The following is a 25,049-nucleotide window of genomic DNA, read 5'->3' on the forward strand; positions in this document are numbered from 1 at the left end:
GTGCCTGCCAAAGGTTCCCCTGGAATTTTCTTCCCCTCAGTCATCTTGGTTCCGCCCTTAGTGCTTCCCATCTGCTTCCACTGCTGGAGCCAGTTAATCAGGTGATCAATCAGGTGCCTTACATTTCTTTTTCTCAATGATTTCCAATAGCTCCACCTCCACTACTGGCAACCTAGTGCCCCACTGCTGATGTAAATTCCCATGTCTGTGCACACATTGGTGGTGTGTACACTAACATTGAGATGAGGCAGAGATGGTTAGCATGGCCTCTACATGAGGAGGTCATGCAAATTTGTGACGTGTTCCCTATTCTGGGGGGAGGCAGGGGGAGCGGGCTGCCAGGCAAGAATCTGACGGTAACCCACAAGGAGTCACTAGCTAGGAGGCATTTCCACTTCCACTGCTACAACCCCCACTGGTATCACCCCCTCTTCCCAAACTGGCCCCAGCCGATGCCTGGCAAAACCTGCCGTGCTCTCTGAGATGGTGATTTGACTGTTTTTGACTGTTCTTCTCCTCATCCTGCTGTAACCTCTCCCAGCCATCTGATCACTGAGATGTTAGAAAACTTCCCAGTTTTCAATCCATGATGGGAAATCCAAGATAGTAGCAGATAATCCAATAATGGATGCCTGTGAAGACTCAGAGCCAAACGATGAAGTTGACATTCTATTTGAGATGTGAGGAGAGCCTTTCTTTTTTGAATGGCATGAGTTAGCTAATATGTCTTTTTAAAGTGCAACTTTGGCCAGAATGTAAAGAGTGGATCTTGAAGTGGTAAGGGAAGATGAAAACAAGCTGGAAAGCCATATCGTACTCGGGGAGACACACTGGTGGAGGAGAGCCCTGGAAATAGAGGGACCCTGAAGGATTAGAGATATTTTGGAAAGGAAAATTGATTGACATGTGTAACAGGCCTGGAATAGAAAACTCCATAGAAAATGCCATGGAATAGAACACTCCAGATCAGTAGCTTGAGAGAGAAGGAATGCAAGCATCGTAAGCAGGAATGTCCACACAGGCCTGTGAACTTCATTCATGAAATTTGCCTCTGAACCGTGACTGATGTCTCTTGGGAATTCTATTGCAACTTCAACCATCCTATTGGTATAACAATTACCAAATACTTTGGTCCTAGATAAAGCACAAGCAATGATGGGTACCTGTGTCCCATGTAGTCACAACCCAGAGATGGTCAGAATCTAAGCATGCCTCAGCTTTTGATCATGAACTGTATTCTCTTCTAGACAAAGCAAAACTGTTCCAGCATTATACAAATTCCAGAAACCAGACTCAAAACACTCTCCCACGTAATTCGAATGCAGGATGCCCTCAGTTTCCCAGTTGGCAGCACTGTTCAGTTCCTCTTGTGGTATCTGAGAAAGGATCTACACTAGCAGTAGCTTCCCGACTTGCTCCTGCAGAGCTCCCCATCTGATTGCTGGAGAGCTCTGCTGCTGGGTGTGGGGCCACAGAAACTTCTGCCAGGACCACTCCATGGAGCCAAACGTTCCATGCTCAAAACCTAACAGGTAATGGCATCAACCCTCGGAGCAGAAAATAACCATCACAGCCAACATGTATAGTACCCACAGCCTGTCTAAAGACAGCAAACACAGCCAGGCGCTGGTGGCTCACACCTGTCATCCTAGCTACTTGGGAGGCTGAGATCTGAGGATCATGGTTCAAAGCCAGCCCAAGCAGGAAAGTCCGTGAGACTCTGATCTCCAATAAACCACTCAGAAAACCGGAAGTGGCACTGTGGCTCAAGTGGTAGAGTGCTAACTTTGAGCTGAAGAGCTGAGGGACAGCACCCAGGCCCAGAGTTCAAGACCCACAACCAACAAAAAAAAGAAAGAAAAGACAGCAAGAACAAGGCCCCTTTAGCCCAATCTACATGGAATAATAGAATCTTTGAGACAGATATCTAGTGAATTGATTTCTTTCTTTACACTCTTCTTCCAAGTGTCCTTTAAAGATAATGAATGCCAAGGCATTGACCTTGAAATGCCTTTTTCACACTCCTACTTTAACAAGTATTTGCATTATGATGGGATACACATTCGAAAAGGATGAGGCTGCGTTCAGGGAAGAAGATTCTGCCTCTGGTGGGGGAGGGGGAGGATATCCAATGGGTGTCAGAAACCCTGAGCACATTAATGGTGCCTCCATTCATGAATTGCACAACCCTGGAAAGCGTCTCTAACTTTCCCATGCCACAGTCTCCCCCCCCTCCCTCCCCGCCCTGCTGCACAATGGGAGTGACCATGCTTCTCCAGCCCACTTCACCAGACTGATGGATGGCAGAATTGCCATAAATCCTGAAAATGCCAGCTGCCATTCATGTGGTTAAGTGCACGGTCCATCAATGATAAAGCTGTCGGTAAAATTCCTACAGTAGGCCTGGAAAGGAAACTCCAAATCCTAACAGTTAGAAAGAAATGCTTATCAGCTTTGAACTTTAAAAAAAATAGAAAGTCCAATGCACTCATACTTTGGGATAATTTGTACACAATTTAGGAATTAATAAGTCTACAAAATTTTTCTAGAGAGTGGAGGTGGAGGGACAAAAGATCATATGCCTAAAACCAGTCATTTCACCTTCAACATTCTTACTTTATACCAGTAGCCAGGAGAGTGGAACATCACTTTTAAGTGGAACTTGTCTATCTGTTATAAAAGTGTATTAAATAAATCCATGAAGGCCAAGCAAAGAGAATAGAGGAAGGGACCATCCATCTTGCTGTTACCATGACAACAAGACATGCTACCTGGACAAAGGTTTTGGCAATCTCTTAAAAGCATAGCCAGCGATGTTTCCATCTGCTTCAGGAGGGACATAGTCTTCCTCTAGTTTCCTCTAGGGTCAGACATCCATTTGTCTGCTGACCATCTTCCAAGGAACATAGGGGGGACAAGACCGGAGTGGGGGGCAGGGTGTCACCAAGGGTGGATGGTAAGATAGGAAGGGGCTTGACAGGATTTGATCTCAGGGCAAACACCATTTAAAATTCCCCAAAAACATGTATTTAAAAAACAAACAAACATAGTTCTCAACCATGCAGCTACCAAGTAAGCTAATAAGAAATTCAATCCTAAGCCAATAACAGTTCATTTTTATTAAGAGCAGTGACAGTAAGAAGTTGAATTTTCTTTTATGTGATGGGCAACACATTTCCTGGAAGGTCGTGTTTTATAGTAAAAGAAGCAAGAACTTATGACGCAGAATAGACAGATGTCCTTTCTTCCTATCTTTGGGTGATGTACACAGGTGTGTACGTGTGTGTGTCACATAACAAACTTGCACACCTATTTTTTTCATTGAGAGCAACAACTAGAGGCCATTTGTCATAGTATTTCCTTTAACTGCATCTTTTTCAAACTTGAGACCATGTTTTGAAGTAGCTGTCCGTGGAAGTGGTCATTCAGCTCTCCTGGGGCTGCCCGAACGCTGAAAGGGCCTCCTTCACCACACTCAAAAGCATCTCTTGGCTGACTGAGAACAAGCACCAGAAGACAAAACAAAACAAAACAAACCCCCCCTCTTTCCCAGATCAAAGTGCTCCTCCTCCATTGCCACGGCCGCGGAGGCCCCTGCTTCCTTTTCATCCACCACACAAGCTTCTCCTCCGCTCCCTGCTTCATTTTTTTGTCTTGCTTGCTTGAATTTGTTTCCTTGTTGAGAAACGTGGTCATTAAAGTATTAGTTTGGGTTGATTGGTTCTTGGGCAGCAGAAGAGGCTCGGACGCTTTGTTATCTCCGGCATGATCTGAGAACAGTGGCCTGATTATTAGACAATATGGAAATAATAAGCTACAGACTGCCCCTTGGGACCTGCACAGGGCAGCAGGGCAGCGGCACGTCTACCCACTGGACTTGGCGTGGGCCTGCACATCTGGCCCCATCCCTAGACCGGGCCCAGCCTGCTTCCCTGCCCCAGCCTTGCCCTGCCCCCACCTCCTCCCACCCCCAAGGACCTGACGTTTTCCCAAGTGGCCCAGGCTGCTCAGCCCTTGCCTCTATTTATTTCAACCAGTGGTGCGTTCAGCGGGGAGAATGGCAGGGGGAGAGGCTGGCTTTGATGTTACCAAGGGTCAGGGCTGGCAGCAGGTAGAGGGGTTAACAACTGGGGGGGAGGTGGCCTGCCGGGCCAGGACCGCTCAACCGCAGCCCTGGGACATCTCCACCCATGCACACCAGAGGCTCTGGCCATCATCCCCGGGCAGAGCAGAGAGAAAACGCAGAGGGTCAGGCGTAGGCCCTCGGGGAAAAGGACAATTCAAAAGCGATCGCATAGCATGCTGGAACATCACGGGCCCTTTTTCAGACCAAGTGACTGAAGTCTTTACATCATACTAAGAACCATGTACCCACTAGAAACGGTGGTGCGCCAACTGGAAGCCTCTCTTTACTCTTCTGCTGAAATACGAAGAGGCTAACTCTGAGGACTGGTGGTGGTAACAACATTTGCTGAGTAGTTACTTTGTGCCAAACACGATGCTGGGCATTCAGCTGGCATCATCTTATTTCCTACGACCACCTTTTCAAATAGAAATTATGACAACGCCCCCTCTTCCCTACCAAAGAAACACCACCGTCAAGGGTTGAAATGCATTGTCCAGAGTCCCACAGCTGGCACATGAAGCGAAGATTCAGACCCAGCCATCAGAAGGTCTCCCTCCTGTGATTTAGGAATGAAATGCAGTATCTTCTACCATGCTGGTGCTGGAGGACCCAACCCCCAGCAGCATCGTCAATCATTCGTTTTCCGCTGCCAACAGTATGATGACACTCTCCCAACTGCTTTGACTCATTGTATTACAACAGGAGGCGGTGCCTCCGAGGAGGGGGGAGAGGGGAGGGAGCAGGGGAGGGGGAGGGGAGGCTTTGTAAAGCATTGAGCAGGATGGCAATAGCCGGGAGTGGCACCCAGGAAAATGGACTGTCCTTGGACCCACCTGTCCCATGGTCACACTCAAACAGGCATTTTCTGGAACAAACAGTGAAAGAGAAGCAGCGGAGGAAATGGGGGGGGGGGCTTGCAGGTCTGCCCACTTTAGAGGGGTCACCACAAGCTGCGATTCCTCACAAGCATGTGTTACCCATCTCTACCTACATGACAGAACTAGCTAGCCATGACATCCGAGATCCTCCTCCCCTAGCACAGAAATGCCACCAAAGGCTAATGTGGGGCTGGGACCACATCTTCAGCTCCAGTTACACTTAGATGCACCAACAAGACACAAGCGGTAGCCGATGGGAAGTTAACACGCGTGCCGCATTTCACTTTGGAGCGTCTGGAAGGTGTTGCATTTCCACGCTCTCGTGGTCTCTGCTGCAGTTGGGAACTTGAGCGTTCCCCAAAGACCGGGCCCCAGCTTAGTGCTCTCAGGAGGAAGTGGACCTGGTGCGAGGTCACTGGAGGTGAGGCCTGGATGGGGCAGTGGAACCTCTGCTCCTCTCTCTTTCCCTCCTCTGTTCCCCGGCTGAGGTGAGCAGGTTTCCCCCGACCTGTGTTCCTCACCACTGCTAACCAGCAACCTACCACCAGGTGAAAGCAGTATCTTCACCCAGTTTGTGGAACCTGCTTCTGTTGATTGGCTGGTGTCTTGGTATTTGTTACGGGGTGGAAAGCTGCCTGGCTCCTCTGCAGCTGCTGTCAGCCACACCAAGACAGGTATCATTCCAGCTGTTGTCTGAGTGGGCAAAACAAAAGGATTTTAAAAAATCTATTCAGATTTCTCCCTTGTGAAGGCAATCTCCTCTCTTCTCTTCTAGAAGGCAATTTGGGGAAAGTTCCATCTCTAGAGAAAAAATGTAAAACCCAGAGACAGCATCTCCACATCTCCTCTAGGGTCCTCCTCTCCTGCTCAGCTCATCCGGCTGCTTCTGTTCACATGTACACAAGTGAAGTAGATCCATCTCCAGCCCCTTTGGCTGCACGCAGATACTGAATTGGCAAATATCCTGGAGAAGGTGTCTTGAGAGCAGTCCCCATCCTGAGGACAGCAGGAACCTTGAAGGAAAGGATGTCTGAGCCCAGGACTCTGCTGCTCTATGGAGAAGCACGCCCCAGGGCGTGAGGACCCTGGGTCCCACCTGCCGTGGTGCCCACCACATAAGTAAGGCAGGCCAGAAAGGCACACATGAGCATCCCAAGGGGTTGAATCAGTCACACTGCCAGATAGTCCAAGGCAGTCCCTCGACAACACCTGATACACATCCAGTCAAAGGCATCTGACAGGGCTCCGCAGACAGCAGAGATCAATAATGCTAAAGAGTTGCCTCTTCAGCAAGAGAGAAATCATTGCAAATAGATACGAAGACCTCTATGCAGGGCTCCTGATGGAAGCCCTACCTACCTACATCTGCGATCTTGACTTTCCTTCACATGGGGGGGGGGGGGCAGTGAGCAAGAAAAGAAAGGCAGGGAGAGAACGAGGGTGGGCTGGGGTCAAAGGTGATGTCACAGGGTTGTTCTGAGTTCACCTTGGAAGCCCCAGACAGTCCAGTGCTCATCTGGCAAGTTCAAGAAGAAAGATATCCCCAGGACCTGAGCTGTGCGTAGAATCATTGGTGATCAATTCTTCCTCGCTCTCAAAGGGGATTAGAATGTAGACACACGAAATTAAACATTAGGATAAACAGGGAGTTCGTTTTATTTGGTAATCTGTATTTATTAAGCACCTGATACATTGTACTCATAGGGAAACAGAGAGTCAGAAAAGTGAAGCCCGATTCCCAATATCATAAAATCGTAAACAAGGGTTGGATCAAAGTCTATTGTGCATGTATGTGGAAATGCCACCACAAAGATGTCTGCACAGCTGAGATGTGTTAATAATGAAGACTTGTGTGATTCAAGACAGACAGATAAAATCCATGATTCAGACAAGATGACTCCTCCCAAGGTTCCTTAGTAAACACAGCTAGATCCATTTCCCAAGATCTGTTCCTTCTGCTTGGTCCGCAGCAGGCAGGGACAGCTGGGTGCCCTTCCCCTGCCCGTGGGAATTCAAAGTCTTGGAAAATCAGTTGAGTTTCCAAGCTGGAAGCATAGAAGGGAAGGGAGAGAAAAGCAGCAGACACAACATCACATCTAGCTATACCATCAAAATCCCTTGGCTAAGTATGCCAAGAGAAAATTGGCTTGTTGAATTAAAGCAAGAAACTGGTTAGTTCTTTCATTTTTTTCTCGGTCATGGAGCTTGAACTCTGGGCCTGGGCACTGTCCCTGCGCTCTTCAACTCAAGGCTGGCACTCTACCGCTTGAGCCACAGCACCACTTCCAGTTTTCTGAGTGGTTTATTGGAGATCAGCAGACTTTCCTGCTCGGGCTGGCTTTGAACCGTGATCCTCAGATCTCAGCCTCCTGAGTAGCTAGGATGACAGGCGTCAGCCACCACCGGCACCAGCAAAACTGGTTAATTCTGAAAGGGATTGTTTAAAGTGCTATTGTTGCTGTTGGTTGAGCCATGTTGTGGAGACAGCCTTCACTGGCAGAAGTCTGACTATCACAGGAAGTGGAGGAATGCCTGCCATGAGGTGCTGCAGGCCTGGCTTTCAATCCATCCCTTTGCCCAGGACACCATGTCTTGCGGTTGTGTGGGGCTGAGAACCCCTGTCCTCGGGGCATTCAACGTCCCTACCCCATCTTCTGCACTCTGGCCATTTTCGATGGCAGATGTCCCTTTGTGTTATGGTCCCAGTATTCTGTAGTCACTGTTCAATAGAGGATTCAACCGCGTATGTTCCAGACGCGAATGCCGTGTTGACACTCTCCCGCGGCTCTGCCTCTCCTTGGCACCCTTAGAATGGGGAAACCCCACTCTAGGTACTTGGAACTTTGGGTTCATTCGTTCCAGATTTCTAGAGCCTTGAAGGAAAGTATTCCGTGTGGGAAAGGGTAAGGTGGCGTCGGGAAGGGGTCTGGGGTGAGATGTGACACGTTCACCAATTCTTAACTTGTGGGAAAAGGGAGCAGAGGGAGGATCCATCCCGACCCAGGGGGGCGGGGCGGGGGGAGGGGAGAATGCACCCCTTGGATCGCCGCACCTCCCGTACCTCCTCTTTATGCCTGCCTTGTCCAGGTTGGGGGGGGGGGGGTACCCAAGGCCAGCTGACCAACATCTCCCTCTTCATCCTTAGAATCAAGATGATACCGCCCACATCTAGGTGTCCTGGGGACCGAGTGAGGCCATACACTCAGAAGGCCGAGCATCCTGTCCCGCACATCCTCCTGGGTCCTTTCCAATATTGCTCTGTGCTGCAGGGCTGTCCATTCCACCCGAAGAACATGGAGTGAGGGCACACACAATATCCACTGCTAGCCAGGCGGAGAGTACATCAAGAGAGAAGAGGACCATCTATTATTATTATTATTAATTATTTTGCCAGTCCTGGGGCTTGAACTCAGGGTCTGGGTGTGGTTCCTGAGCTTTTTTGTTGAAGGTTAAAGCTCTACCCCTTGAGTGACAGCTCCAGCTCTTTGGTGGTTAATTGGAGAGTCTCATGGACTTGCCTACCTGGGTGGCTTAGAACCACGATCCTCAGATCTCAGCCTTCTGAGTAGCTAGGATTATAAGCATGAACCACAGGCACTGGGCTCAATTTTTTTTTCATTTTTTGGGGGGTACAGTCGTGGGCCTGAACTCTGGGCCTGGGCGCTGTCCCTCGGCTCTTCAGCTCAAGGCTAGCGCTCTACCACTTGAGCCACAGAGCCACTTCCGGCTTTTTTCTTTTTGCTTATGTGGTGCTGAGGAATCGAACCCAGGTCCTCAGGCATGCAAGGCAAGCGCTCTACCACTGAGCCACCTTCCCAGCCCCACTGGGCTCAATTTTTATTTTTGATTATTACGTTCGAGACATTTAATTAGCTGGAGAAAGAGGGAGGCCATTTATAGCCTCGCTCTTTATAACTGGGGCTGGTACTGGTATTCCTAGCCGGGAAGGTTGCATTTCAAACAAAGAACGCCCAGCACTCCTCCGGTCATTTGATGGCTACCGTGCCTTGTGTTGTACAACAGATCTCCGTTGTGTGTCATTCAGAGTCACTCACAGATGGTGTGTCTGCTTTTACTCTCTCCTCCTTCCAGGGACTTTCTTCATCTCCAGGGCCATTACCGCCTCCTGACTCTCACTTATCCTATTACACCATTATCCTGAGCCCAGAGCTGGCTGCCTCCTTTTCTACATTCTGCCACAATATTAGAGGCCAGGGTGCAGTCTCTTAAATATCATCTGCCTGCTTGCTGGTTGTGTACTTCCACACCAGGGAGACAAATGGAGGCAAGAAGGATCATTTCTAATGTGTCAGCAGAGAGGAGACAATGAGAAGCAACTGAGTGAGCAGCCAAGCTCAGCGAACAGGGAAGGGGCAGGGAGAGGAACAGACAGAGTGCCTCGGTTCAAATCATTAAAACCCAGAGCTTCACGCCACCATCTACCATTTACATATGCAATCCATGCTGAAAGGGAGACTCAGCCCTGACCTGGGAAGTTACCTTTGCACTGAAGGCTGCACTTCCTGTACTCACAAGCCGCTCCTAATAGGGAGCCTCTTTCTTTACTGCGCACCTACTACGTGTTGCCGTCACAGCTCAGTAGCCTGGAAACTAATCTGGATGAGCTTAGCCCAGTGGGATGAAGTTGGAGCCACGCATGATAAAGTTTGAATCAAATGCTTATTTAGAAGGAAGGAACAAGCAAGCCGCCTCAAAGGGAAGGCAAAGGGCACTGGCCCCCCATTCTGCGAGGGACATCGTCTAGACCTCTCCTCAAAGAAAGTCTTATGTGCAGACCCAGGTGCTGCTGAGGGGGGACTGGGGGGGTGGTGGGAGATGAAAGGCTTTGTGAAGGCCCTCTGACCCCAGCCGTCCCACGGGAAATGAGCGAGGAGGCTGCTGGCCGGCAGACAAGCAGGTGTGCCCTTAAGCAGCCATGGAGATTAGCTGGGGCTTAGCCAATCCTCCTCGGCAGGAGGCAAATCTCTCCTGGCTCCCTCAGGAGACCTTAGTGCTCGCTCCTCTGGCATCAAATAAGCCAGATGCCGAATGGACGTCAACTTGGCCTTTTGTGAACGCAGAGCTCCAGAGCAAGCATCTGGACCCCATCACACTCACCAGAGAGCGTGCAGGAAAAGGAGGAGCGGGGGAAAGGAAAGGCCGCCAGGCAGCACAGGCCAAGCCTCGCTCTGTTCGGATCTTTGCCTTAGAAGCAATTGTTGGCTGCACAGATCAAACCAAACATGGCATTTTCTTTAACCGCCACCACCACCCCCCACCCCCCGCCCTAGGAAACGGCTCCTGGAGAAAAGAAGTGCGATTTGCTTTCCAGCAAGGGCAAAAACCAGGATTCGAAAACTGAGTGCTCCCCTTAAAAATATAAAATTCAATTAAACTGACAGGAAGCAAGGAAAGTAGCAACCTCAGCAGCAAGAGGAAGGCAAAGCTGGCCCCACATGGCACAGTGCCAAGCCCACTGATGGGCAAGAAAGAGTCCGAGCTAGACCTCCGGGTGTACACCGGCACGCTGACTGTCACGGTCAGCCACGTGGTCTCCCACAAATGCCCCTCTGAGATGGCCAGACGGCGACCGCCACAGAGCTGCCTGAGCATGAACAGAGAAACCCACAGAAACCTCTCAGGTGGTCCGGCGGAGCACACAGAAGCACTCCAAGCGCTTCACTTCATTTCCCCCCTTCCAAGAAAAAGGGGGTTCTCATTGTGTAATGCGTTATCTTGCATCGTGTTTAAACTTAGTGGATGAATGTGTATACATACACACGTATAAAATAATCACAAAGGTCCTACTATTTTAGCCAGGCACCAGTAGCTCACGCCTGTCATCCTCGCTACTCAGGAGGCTGAGATCTGAGGATCGCAGTTCAAAGCCAGCAGGCGCAGAAAGTCTGTAAGCACTCATCTCCAATTAGCCACCAGAAAACCGGAAGTGGAGCTGTGGCTCAAAGCAGTAGAGAGGAGAAGACCTGTTCACCTCATGGTGATCAGGAAGCAAAAGAGAGACAGAGGCGGGCAGAGAGACAGAATGCCCCTCAGTGCACACCGCCCACGACCTCACTTCCTCCCCTAGTCCACGCCTCTTAAAGGTCCCACCAGCTCCCAGGGACAACAGGCTGACTTTCAACATATGGAACTTGGATTCAAACCACAGTAGCGGCTAGACGCATACCCATGTGCAATGCAATGCAGCTCACTCCAGAACACACGATATCCTTGATTGTTACTACAACAACAATAAAAGTCACTTTATTTTATTTTCAGTGTCCTCCCTCCCACTCCTCCACCTTAGCACTTATCAGCAAAAGCAAGAATATAACTCTGAAGACAGTTAGGTCTCCTACATCACTTCTTAGGCAGGAAGTTTTTTTTTCTTTTTTGAGACCACGTTACAATGCATCTTGTCTTTGTTTCTTCCCAGAAGTGGTTGGATGTTGACTCCTACTTGAATCAAACTATCACAAACACCTTAACCTCCATCACTCCAGAGCAGAGCTAGAAGTAAATCTTGTGCACATTCTACTCTTTCTCCTCGCTGTCCAGATAAAAACAAAAGGGGGCTCGGAGACGTGGCATGATCTTCCCAAAGGCTTCGAAGCTGCTGGGCTCCGGCTGGCTCCCCTGTCATTGCTTGTCTGCTCTGCTAGTCGCCAAAGGTTTTTAGGAATTCACGGATGAAAGAAGCAATCTTTCTGTGTAATGATCATTGCACCATAACACCGTGCATAACACCGAGCCCCATTGTGGAATCGTGTTCACAATACCCAAATAGTTTGCCCAACTTCCTCAGGAAAAAGAAAAGTTTAAGGGAAAAAAAAGCACTTAAAAGTATCAGCCTACTTTTAACTCAGATGTTTTTTATATGTCCTTAAGATGGTTCACACTTTGGAAACTGCAATAATGGCCACAGAGATGGCTCATCTCATTACAGGTGATAAAAGTGTTTCATCTAACCATAATTTATTAAAAGCACTTCCTGTCAGTGCTAAAAATCCAACGAACAGCTAAGCCTTTTGCTCAGGAAGTTCACCACGCATGACAGGAGTGTGAGGCGAAAACAGACACTACATGAAATAGATAAACCGTAGAACTCTTAGAAGAAAACGGAGGGGAACGTTTCACGACACTGGGCTTGGCAATAAGTTTTTTAATATAACGCCAATAGCACAGACATCAAATGGGAAAAAAACAGATAAATTTGACTACATACAAATTTAAACTTCTGTGTGTATTGTAGGGTGAGATAAGCAGAATGAAAAGAGAAATCCATCAAGTGGAATCCATCAAATGGAATCCTACTTGAACATGACCCAATGAGCTGGCTACCACTTAACAACAGAAAAGCACTCGAATAGATCTGACTTGGAAAGACACACAAACAACCAATGAGCACTTTAAAAGATGCTTAATACTGTTTATCATTAAAGAAATGCAAACCAAATACAAAGTGAGGTATCACTGCCACCCCATTAGATGTCTACCATGTAAACCCAAAGCAAAATAGAACAGGAAGTAAGACGTGTTGGCAAGATCATGGAAGAATGAGAGTGTAAAATGATGCAGCCACTATGGGAATTTGTCAAGGTACAACCTCGACAAATTAAAGGTGCCATGTCTATTTCATTCCTCAGTTCCACTTCTAGGCACAAATTCCAAAAATTTGAAAGTAGGAACTCAGAGCTATTTGTATACCCATGCATAGCAGAATTATTCTTACTGGCCAAAAGCTTTGGAAACAAACCAAGTATCCATGGGCGGGTGAACAGATAAATAAGTTGTGATACACACGTGCAATAAAATCTTATTCAGCTTTGACAAAGAAGACAATCCTGACATGTGCTAGGACACACAGTAGCCTGGAAAGACATTTACCCTAAGTGACACTAGGCAGTCCCAAAACAACTAACACTGATTCTACTTACAAGATGAACTCAGTGATGCCAAATGAATAGGGACAGAGGCAGGAGAGTGGCTGTTAGGGAGCAGGGAGAGAGAGGAAGGAGGAGTTATTAGTTTTATGGTTGTTTTGGTGCTGGTCCCAGGGCTTGAACTCAGGGCTTGGCACTCTTGCTCAGCTTTCTCGATTATTGCTGGTCTTTTACTACTTGAGCCATATCTCCAAGCTTCAATAGAGAATCTTTCAGACTTTTCTGCCTGGGCTGGTTTCAAATTGCAATCCTCCAGATCTCAGCCTCCCGAGTAGCTAAGATTACAAATGTGAGCCAGCAGCAGCCAGTGAAGCTACGGTTTACTAGGTACAGAGTTTTCGTCTGGGGGGTGAAGAAAGGTTGCACAGGTAGATGGTGGTGAGGGCGACCCAACGATGTGAACGCACATTGTGCTACTGTACATTACCCTTAAAAACTGATTGGACAGGGATTTTTTTATGGGAACAAAAGAAATACAAGCATTATAACTATGATCATCCATCCCCTCACCAGAAACCCACAAATGTCTCCAGGACCCCAACCAACACCACCAGATGGGACCACGCTAGAGCTCTAGAGACACCCACGGAGGAGAAAGCTGAGCTCCGGCTGGAGCAGTGTGGAGGCTCAGGAAACTGAGCAGTCCCATCACGTCAAAACTCCCCACCAAGAGAAGTCCTACTGCAGACCACTCTCGTCTCCATTGAATAACTGCATGAGGACAGGCAAAAAGCTAGAAACATTCACTTTGGCTTCTGAGCTGCGGGAACTGTACGTCACCTCTTCTGGCAGGGCCGCGAGTGCCCAGGTGACCTTGGTTTTGGAAGCAAACGTGAAACTTGCTGGTAACGACTTACCATGGACATGGGTCTGGGCTCCTCCTCGGGACAGCAGCGCGGTGGTCTCCGAAACGTGTGAACCAACGGTCGGATGTGGAACCTCAGAATCGTCACTGAGAGTGAACGCAGGGGAAAGAATTACCAAGGGTCATGGTACAGTCTCAACCCCCCCCCCCCCGGCCCCAAACTCCACACATGCCATCAGATCGACAGTGCACTTACAAAGGCCCCCAATAAGGCCTTTTATTCCCAGCATGTCACCGTGCTTTTTCCTATCTCCCTTCTACTGATCTGGGGTTAAACACAAATAAGACACAGACCCTGCAACTGCAGGAGTGAGTCATGTGAATGCGGGGGGAATCCGTCCGAGTGAGCTGTGCGCGCTGCTGGGGTCTGCATAGGCTTCGGCAGCCCCGAGCCTGACCCTTCTACCACCTTCAGATGAGACAGAACCCACAGAACCGGGAGGGAGCAAGCGTTTTGGTTGCTGGGATGCCAAGATTCGATCTGGGTTCTCCAGTGCCCATGGCCGCCTTCTCATCTCTGTCTAGACTCAGTCAGATCTCAGTGCAGGGGCTGAAATCACAAGCTTTCGTGCCTAGCCAAGCTGGGAGTTTCCCCAAGCTGAAGTAGTCTCGGCCATGGGCCACAGAATATAGAGCCATAACCTTGGATCAGAAAGGCAAACAGCACCGGTGAGTAAAAATGGCCACCCTGTTCGCACCGATAACCAAATGGCCTGGCTGTGTTGTCATTTCTAATTCATGAATTAACAATCACCCATCAGGATGATTCCATGGCCCCGAGACACCTCACACGCTGCTTCAACCTAATTCCCAGACTGCATCAGACACACAAACAAATCAACACATGTTTCCTGGTGATACAAACTTTGTCTATGCGTGTGTGTTCCAAAACCGCCTTATACCACAGCATCATCAATTAAATATTTGTCAGACCTCCACCAATCCAGAAGAGCTACCATCAGCCTGTCTGTGGTGCACCAGCCTAGGCTATTTTGTTTTTAAGCCAACTTCTAGCCTTGGTTGGTGGAACGCACTAATCCTCCAAAAAGAGCTCTCGCTATCTTTTGAACTAGATCTACAGCCCAGGCTGAATGGAGCTTTTAGAACCAGCAAAGAACCAGATGGCCCTTCCAAGATCATTTTTTGAATGTTTGGATCTGAGTCATTTGTATGCGGAAGGCTTCACAAAATAGCAATCTGGGCAGCAGGCTCCAGGAGAGTCCAGCTTTCGAGACAGCCCATCTTTGCCTACAATTGAGAAGACAAGCACAATATTGTAGGGTTCTACAAAAACATGACAGCATTTATCTATATGTGTAGCATCAAATACACCAAGCGTCCCCACCAGCCTGTCACTACAGTGGTAGTATGCCACAACTCCTGTGGACTCCTTCCCTCCATTTCTTTCCCTTCCTTTTGTCTGTCACACCTACAAATTCTCTCTTCCCACGGGCAAAAAGCCAGCTTTGTACATCAGCCAGCAGAGGGTACTACAATACTGGTGCAGTAATCCAAATTCATCAGCAAATTTGGAGCTAGGGGGAAAAAAAAGATTTAGACTAATTAAAATGGGCTCCAGTTTGATTATGTGCTGAGAATTCTTAGCCAGAAAGAGAAAGGCCGTGGGATGGAAATAAAAGTAGCAGACAGGACCTATCTACATGAGGAAAGGAAAGACAGAGATCTGAGTCTGTTGACACAGATCAAAGCAAAGGTAAGACCTAGGCTCAAAAGTGGGAAGGGAGCCAACTTAAGGAGTTAGAACAGCCGAGAGGAAAGAAAACTTACAATCACACAAATACCTGTAGATGAGTATTTATAACAATTCTATGTGTAGTCACCCCAAGCTGGCAACAACTCAAACACCCTTTAGTGAAGAGAATGCAGTATAGCCATATAACAGAACAGTAGAAGCAGAAATCATTGGAACATACAACGACATGTATGGATTTTAAAGGCAATGTGTTGGGTGGAAGAACCCACTCTTCAAGCACGATTCAGATTAGATGTCATCTGTCTAGTAAGCTTTTCTCAGCCCTGTGAAGTGTCAATGAGCTGCTTCTGTGACCATACAAAGACAGTCACCACATTTTATTGAAATTACAGCTTTATGCGTCCACCCATTCTTCTCTAGACTGGGAGATCCTTCTCTAGACTGAGATTCTTCTCCAGACTGGAAGATCCTTCTGTAGGCTGAGCGAGCCTTCACTGGACTGCAAGCCCTAGACTGGAAGTTCCCTCATTAGACTTGGAGATCCTTTGGGGATGAGGCCATGTGTTCACCTGTCCCTTGCCTGTGGCACATTTCACCATGCTTGACAAACAGTTCTACTCACAGATGTTTGACAACTAAACTGAATCTTTTTCCAGATGATAATCGCTTCAAGGACATTTACTGCATCCTCTACCACTCATATTTCCCATCTCCTCCAGCCATGAACTGTGAGCAAGCACTTGATGCTTATCTGAAAACTTTCAAATGCCTAGTACAACTTAGAAAACACCATCATCTAAAACATTAAATCAGCTACTGAGAAACCCAGGAGGACAGAGGTATCCTGGAAGTTGAGAAAGCCCATCCACCTGAGTTATATAAGAAAGGTAAACTCTAAGGGCTGGGAAGGTGGCTCAGTGGTAGAGCGCTTGCCTTGCATGCCTGAGGCCCTGGGTTCGATTCCTCAGCACCACATAAGCAGAAAGAAAAAAGCCAGAAGTGGCGCTGTGGCTCAAGTGGTAGAGCGCTAGCCTTGAGCTGAAGAGCTGAGGGACAGTGCCCAGGCTCAGAGTTCAGGCCCCATGACCGGACCCAAAAAAAAAAAGACAGTTTAATCCCCAGCACCAATAAAAACCAAAGTATAAGAAAGGTAAAAAATATTTAGAGGTTTTTTTCCAGATAGGTCTAGTATGAAATTACTTAAAGGCAGAAAACAATGCTGTTGTACATCTTAATTACAACAAAATCCATGAACTTTAACTTAGACTCTATGGTTAAATCTTAAAGCCCCAAGAGTCCTGATTACTCTTATATGCTGTGATTGGGAACCAATGAGTTTCTCTCTGAGGTGAGCTCACTTGTGTGGTTCCCTGCAATGCAGTATTTTTAAGGCTCCACTGATAAAAATGAAGTAAAAAAAAAAAATTAAGGCAACAAGCTAGGAGACGGTGGCTCATACCTGTAACCCTAGCTACTCAGGAGGATGAGATCTGAGAATTGTGGTTTGAAACCAAATAAGGAAGGAAGGTCTTATGGGATGCTTATCTCCGATTAACCACCAAAAAGCAAGAAGTGGAGCTGTGGCTCAAGTGATAGAGCACTAGCTTTGAGCTAAATAGCTTACAATGCCCAGGCCCTCAATTTACCAAAAAAAAAAAAAAAAATGAATGAATGAATGAAAGGAAAAGAAAGATTAGACAATAGTCCAGATTATTCCTATAAAATTGGATACCAATTTTTTTAAATGGTATGGGCTTCTCTAGCAATCCCAACTGATTGTCTACACAACCAAGACCCACTAGCACAGAATAGACAATGTGCCCTCCCTTGGTGATTTTAACCAACCACTAAAGGTTTTGTGTTTACTTCCCCAAGTTTCACAAGAATAGTGTGATTGTTGTACTGTTTCACAGGTGTCACAGAACTTCTTCCTGTGTACAGGTATTCTGCACAGCATATGAGTTCTGGGTTCCCTCTTTCACACGTGAAATTCACAAGTGTTTGATCCTTGAGACATGATCTACTCCAATTTTGTCTTCCAACTGGGAGAAAAGAAATTCTAAGGGATTTAGAATGTGGTAACTCTTAAAGCTGTCTCTACTACTTAGCAATAGAGACTCAATGACAAAAAAAAAATGGGCTTTTGCAAAATAAAACTTTATCAGTTAGTGAGGAAACTGGAAATGAGTTTATGCTATAAACAAATGGATATTCTCTGCCATTTTGGTGGTTACTTTAAATCAGCCCCGGGACATTAGAAGCAAAGAGGAGTAAATTATTACATTCTAGTTTATCATCAAGATTCATATACATATTAGTTTTTGCTTTATTTTTGGTAAGAATGCTCTCAAAATGTCTGAAAGAACTGCTCTGCTCTTTGTTTTTTTAAAGATGTGGGTAATTGGATTTAGATGATGCAAGGCACAGAGAAAATTTTGATCCTATGGTACCCAATACATAAAATACTTGAGGTAAAGAGAGCTCAGCTTCCAGAAACATCTAGGTTAGGCCTTCTGTTTCACTTACAACTTTTATGTCCAGCGAAACATCTACGGACGACTGTGTGACATGTTTGGTTTCATGTTTGAACTTGAACCTCTGCCTTTAAAACATCTGGGGATCCATCCCTCTTGGCCAGAAGCTCAGTACTCCTTTGAAGCCAATTCCAGAATAAGTTAACTATCTGCAGAAGACACAGGCAAAGGTGGGCTCCGCCAACCCTCCCTCCAGGGGTGTGAGTTCTCCCTCCAACTTGTGGAGACCTACACTGCTCAGAAGTGCAAAGAAACGTGTCTCCAGTGCTTTTATCATGGAGCACCTGAGCCTTTTTTTCATTTGCCTCTTTTGTCTCTCCCAGCTTGTTAAAAGAAAAGACAATCAGTTCACGACACATCCAGCTCCGTTTGCCAAAATAGAGTTGATCAAAAAATGGGATTCTCCATTTCCCCCTGTGCAAAGTGCTCTGAAGAACTACTGAGAAATAGCAACTTGCCTTTTCACTAAAGCTTTGTTAAAATTCCACTTTTGAACCAGCCTCAAGTGGAAATTTTAGGAAACTCATCTGTAACGGCAGCACAGATAAATGTTCCCAGCTCACAATTTTCTGGCCCAAAGTTGCTGTAAGGAGCATGCTGGAAATTAAACAGTGGACTAGCAGGGTGGCCTCAATTAAACCCAGACTTGCATTCAGACCACGCTCTGCCCTGCATTTCTGCAGGAGCTTGCTTTTTTATAGACATTTCAGACTGTCCTTGCACAAAGCATCGGCTGGGTGGCTGGGTCTGAGACCCCTAAATGAAGGCCAGGAGTACAGAAAGAGACGCAAGGGATTTGCAGTGTGGTAAATCAAAGGTTCACATGCAAGAAATCTCAGGCTTCCGAGTCAGGGTGTTTTTCTTATGGAACCCAAAAGTTTTTTCCACCCTTCACATCCACACACAACGATCATGATTTGGAAAAGAAAGAAATCATGAGTTCATACTGAAACATCCATCCACCAGCATGGGGTACAAAATGGGGTCACTCCTCCAAAGAAAATGTTTTCTCCCCTGGAGGCCCATATGTCCACTTTGACTTGAAATACATTAGAGAAATAAATTGCCAAATATTTAGCAAATTCTGGAATAAATGGATTCCTGGACTTGAGCCAGAAGTTAGATGGCTTGGGGGTCGGGAGGAATGATCAAGCTGGAATAATTTTTCCCTAGATAATTATATATAGTAAAAATATTTGGGACGGAGAACATGATATCCCTAAGCTAACCTTAAGTGTGTAAAAGAAAACAGTATCAAGGTGCCTGGCTGGTAGCGAAATGGTTTGAATACAAAGTAAACGTTTAATCTGCTTCTTCCTCTGAGTCTTTTTTATGTAGAACTAATTCTGATCAGTTTCACCTATTTAAAGAAAAAATTTACATAAAATTGTTGGGAAATCTCTAACCTTTCTATGTTATATAAAATGCCCATTTGAAATATTTCCCTACATGTTTTCTTTTGAGGGGAGTAACTCTACAAACTTTGAAAACCTCAGGGTTTATCTAGACCTGGCATTGCAGAAGATAATTATCCACACAAAAATGCTACCCAAAAGACCAGCTATCACTTACGGAAGAACATAATGCCAAGACACAGGGCTACATGGATAACAGTCAGGATTGTTTTGCTTTCGTCTTGTTTTGTTTTGTTTGTGTCTATTGGAAAGTTAGCACACAAATTACACATGCAAACTGAAACAACCTGAGAAAAACAATCACAGATTCAAGCGAAAGACCTGGTTTCAACATTCGAACAAGTCACAAACAGCAGACTGGCCTTCCCTGAAACCTCCATCTAGCGGTCCCAGTGAACACAAACAGAACAAGGGAAGCTGACAGCAAATAAGACTCCTCTCGTGATTTTTTAAAAAAACACACAAAAAAACAGAAGACGCAACAGGAAACAAATACCAGAGCAGAAGTCCTCCAGAAGCAACTGTCTTTGGCAATTAGAAGGGAGAAAGCCAGTGTACAAAGCTCCCTCCTCCATCTCCCGCTCCTACTGTATTTCCTAATCGTGTGGACTGCATTGCTGAACTGTTTATCAAAACTGAGCAAAAAAAAAAAAACAAAAAAACTGTTCCATTATGCTATGAACTCGTTCTTGGACAAAGGCCACTAGGAAAGGAAAGGAAAGCGGAGGGGGGGGAGGAGGGGGAGAAGGGCAGTGAAAGAAAGAAAAGAAAAAAAACACAATAGACAAACTGTGGCGTTGACAATGCCTCCTCTCCCCTTCACTCTGCCCCCGCTGGGACTGGCGGTGAAGAGCGAGGCCGCGGCCAGCCGCCTGCACAGTGGACTGAGGAATACAAGGCAGGGGGCAAAAAAGGAAATGAGATGAATTCTGAGCTAAGATGGCAGGGCTCTCTCCTCTTCCGGTGTGTGTGTGGGGGGGGGAGTCTTTTTGTTGTTTTGTGTGTGTGTGTGTGTGTGTGTGTGTGTGTGTGTGTGTTGCGAATGGAGATGTCCCACAGAGAAGAAATAAAAGGAATGTCCAAATTGTTGGATGGTTCTGAAGGCTTCTGCATTTGCAAATGCATTTTTCTTGCAAGAGTATCGTAGTACCAGCCATCTCTCTCTCCTCTCTCTTTTTCCCTCCTTGCTTGCTCTCCCTCTCTCTCTCAGTCTCTCTCTTCTCTCCTCTCCCCTGCCTGTCTTTCTGTCCCCATCTCTGTTTCCCTCTCTCTGTGTCACTGTCTGTCAGTCTATCACTCTCCCTCTCTTCTGTTTTATGTCCTGCAAGCTCTGTCATGCCTCTAGGACTCTGAAGACTTTCTCTCTGGGTGAGAGCAGTATGCTTCTTCATGTTTGAGTTTGCATGCATGTCTTATTATCTCAGGAGCCTCCAGCCTGGCCGTCACTAGAACCATCAATTAGTCAGCAATAGCCAAGCCCCTCAACACCTCTGAAGGAACAAAGGTGGCAGAGCCGCCAATCCTCCGGTACCTGGATCAGAACTGGCTGCCTACAAATAAGGGACCTTTTTCTGCTTCTCTTCTATTGAATTCCAAATCGATGTAATATTACAGGTGACTCACAGATCCAGTCGCATAAGTAGATGTGAAGCATGGAGAAGCGTGCGTTCCTTTTACAAAATGCATTAAGCTGAATTAAAAGGAAACGCCTGGTGGCAAACTGGAGTTGGGAGTCTATTTGATCCTTGCTCCATTTTATCAGCCAACGCCAGAACTGAAATGAGCTCTGTGGGAAGGGCTAGTCCTCCATTTTAGTGGCTTTTATGAAAGAAGCTAAGAAAAACGGCAGTGAAGGAAAGGAAAACTAAACCATATTAGATTAATTCTCTTCCACAGACACAAGCATTTTGGTTCAAATCCAAGCCTAGGTTTTGGTTCATGTTGGGTAGGTTTGTTTTGGTGCGTGCGTGCATGTGTGCGTGTGTGTGTGTGTGTGTGTGTGTGTATGTGTGTGTGGTGTGTGTGTTTAGTTGCTCATTGTAACAGCTTACATTGAATGTGTCTGTATGTCTGTGTTAGCTTGCTTTGAGTGTATTCTTTACTAGCCACCTGAACTAAGATAAGGAATTGTTTTTTCTCATTTTCCAGAAATCTCAAAACAAATAACCTTTTGAAAAACCACACATTGCCTTTTGGTGTGACATCAAAACCTTTTGGACATCAAAATCTTTCTTACTTGAAGGCAAAAGGAAGAAGAGAGGGGCTTGAATGAGAGGGGCTTCCTGGCCGCTAGCACAGAAAATGCCGAAGGAGACAGCCTTTCCTGTATCCCGGGTCAGCTGTGGGCTTTGTGCCTGAAAAAGCAGCATTTCTTTTCCCAGCCACTTCTTGTTAGAACTGAAATGATTTCACACCCAATCCCGAAAATGTCTGGAAGGTTCACCTCTTTATCTCTGCCAGCGAGAAGGTCTGGCCAGGAGACAGCAATTTAGAGCCAAGCTATCTATAGAGCAGGGGTCACAAAGCAATCTCACCTGACTTCCCTGTTCTTTATTCCTGGTCCTGGGACGCTCCCTCGGAAAAGAGCAATGTTTGTTTTCTTTCTTCCTACACAAAACAGCTCAACAATACTCCCACCCCCCTGAACATGGAAGGCAACCACAGAGAGCTAAGAAATTCCGAGCTGCCGGTCAAAGAGAAAGCCAAAGAGAGAGCAGAGGTCTGAGTCGCTGGGCTGCAGGACCAGAGCCTAGCAAGCTTTTGCCAGACACAGGCGTGTTACACGTCGGGAGAAAGAATCCTCATCCAGCTAGAGCAGGGGGAAAGAGGGGCCCAGGAGCCCCCACCCAGCCCTGTCTGTCACTGGAGAGAGAAAAGCCCCTACCAAGGTTGAAGAAGAGAAAGGAAATGGAGCGAGATCGCCGGCGTGACCCACCGTCCGGTTCCATCCTTGGCTCTCGCCGGGGAACGCAGCCACGGCAGTGACAACGGTGCCCGCGCACTCGCCCTCCCAAGAAAGGAAAGAGAAATCACGCCTGACACCCAGAACACAACAGGAGCGAGCAGGCGCCCTGGCCCGGGCCACAGCCCCCCGGGAGCTCCGGCCAGTCCCTGCCAGCCTGTGGAGCAGGGGTCCCATTGAAAGGCAACCAACGAGCAAGCTGAGACAATGGCAAATCAAAACCTGGCAGGGCTTCTGGGATCATTTAACCCCTCACTCCAGAACAGGGCTGGGAAGAGCAAGAAACCCAGGCGCGAGCGCCTTCACGCCAAGGCGCCAGCATATGCCTGCCTCTCGCTGGAGGTATTTTTAGACACAATCTCATGGGGAAGGCAGCCTGCGCAGTCAGCCACAGAATCTGCCTCCCAACGTGGGTGCAGCCTCTTTTCCGCTCTGAGAGCAGCTGACAAGCCCGAGGAAATGGTTTCCACTTGTCACCAAGCTTAAGGTCAGGGAGGTGGTACCCTCAGCCGACACCCATTGTCTCTGCTCAGAAAGCTCTCCGTACATCTTCAGTACCATGCCACAGGCATGACCATGTCTGCATCCTACCTACCCACATCTGCAAACAGCTAGGGATAAAACAAAATAATAAAGCACACCTGAGACCAGCTGAACAAGAGGAGGAGACAGGAGGTGAGTCATTAGGAATGTGGCCCAAACTCTGCAAGTTCTCAAAGGCACGTGGCTCAGGAAGAGTGGGTGAAGACCTGTGGCCCATTTAGATGTAGCTATTCCTCCCATTCACTCCAAGCTTGAAATCTTTACCATGAGAAGCACAAGGGAAAACTACCCAGACTCATTAGCATGCGATCAGCTGGGAAGCAAAGACATGCTCTTTGCCTTTGCAAACAGATGAAACATAATCTGGCATATTCTTTTCCAATCTGGAGAATTTTTTCCTTCACACACAGGGAGATTATAATATTTTTTTAACAGACTCCCTCAAATTTTTTCATACTAAACTAGCCATGTATGGGGACAATTCTGTACACACACAAAACTCCTCGATTGAATTTATGGGCAAATTCCAAGGAATAGTAGGTCAAGTGATCAAATAAGGAAATAACATTAAAAGCAAATATCCCCAAACACATACCACGTTTCCTAAAGTTTCACATACTCCTGTCATAGGGATGAGGATGAATGCAAATACTGCAATATTACAAGTGAAATGGATTAAAATCAGCTGCTGTCAGTTTGGGGTGTTGTAAATGTGATCTATAAGGAATCGCTAAGAGGAAGTTATACGACATGGATTATTTCCAACTCCAGAAATAAGCAACCTGGGTTTTGATTTTTCCTTTCAGGGCAGACACAGTTCACCCTTTCACGTTGTAAATCTCCACTCGGGCCGAATAATGCTCTCACAAGGACTGACAAAGAAAGAATCATTCATGTCAGACCAAAAGCCTTCCTTCTGTCTGCTCATGCGGCTTTCTTCCAATAGGCCAACAGGAATGTAAAATCCTGCGCTCAACTATCCATCACGCTCGCAGCATCTTTCAATTAATGACACTGCAATCAGATCGATAGAATGCAATAAGAGCTTTGCATTTCTATGCCTATTAATTCGCTGAGTAACTCCAGCCGTAAAACGTGACGTGGGGAAAAAAAAAAAAAACTCAAGGAAAATGAATTTTCTCTTGACATAGCAAGCAGTGACTGACCTGAAACCACATGCCCAGGTTCTGCCTTCAGGCCGGGCTCATTAGCACGCAATGATGGGGCTCACCTGGGGAACGCAGGACACTGTCCACGTGGGAGAGCCCCCCCCCCCCATGCCAACACAAACTTCCTGGAAATGCACAGTAGAGCCATTGTTCAATTCCTCAGCCATTCCTGAACTACCTCCTGGTGGTCTGTGGCATTCTGTCTGCACAGAGGAACTGGGGAGTGGTGCTGAGTTTAGCTACACTGTCAAGTACTGCTGGAGCTAGGGGTTCTGCGGAGTGACAGACACGCCAGCCCCACCATGTGTGAATTGTCTGTGTTGAACTCTGCCACCGCGCACTGGGATGGTAAAGGATGAGTTCTCTGTGGCGGGCCTGACGCACAGGAGGGCTGGTCTAAGATGTCCTCTGTCCTCCAGCACTTCTTCATTTTGGTGTTTCTGGAGCTTTCAAGCAACAACTTTAATCCTGAGAAGTAAAATCTTTCTACTACATTGATTCGATAATACAATTTGGCCCACCACTAGATAACAGAATGAATATTGGTTATATTGTCCAATGTACCAATGTTTAAATATCAATTGCACTAAATTAGCACTTTCTTTTCACTGGGTCTGGGACTTGAAGTCAGGGCCTGGGCACTGTCCCTGAGCTCTTTTGTTCAAGGCTGGTGCTCTACCACTTGAGCCACAGCTCCACTTCTGGAATCTGGATAAGAGTCTCATAGACTTTCCTACCAGAGCTGGCTTCAAACTGTGATCCTTATATCTCAGCCTCCTGAGTAACTAGGATTATAAGTGTGAGCCACCAAGCATTAATTAGAACCTTTGAAAATCAGATTTGATTGAATGGTGTATTTATCAATTGATTGATAGCTTGGCTAGGCTGGAGATTTAACCC

General features: G+C 46.9%; 1 non-coding gene across 1 annotated transcript; it reads left to right on the forward strand.

Annotated features, from left to right (window-relative positions):
- Window positions 1-211: 211 nt before the first annotated feature.
- Window positions 212-314, forward strand: LOC122110427. Its single transcript, XR_006147864.1, has one exon. It is a non-coding gene; the product is annotated as a U6 spliceosomal RNA (small nuclear RNA).
- The last annotated feature ends 24,735 nt before the right edge of the window (window positions 315-25,049 follow it).

This window comes from Dipodomys spectabilis, unplaced genomic scaffold (genome assembly GCF_019054845.1).
Source record: "Dipodomys spectabilis isolate Male_0828 unplaced genomic scaffold, ASM1905484v1 ptg000076l, whole genome shotgun sequence".
In the NCBI taxonomy this organism is placed as follows: domain Eukaryota; kingdom Metazoa; phylum Chordata; class Mammalia; order Rodentia; family Heteromyidae; genus Dipodomys; species Dipodomys spectabilis.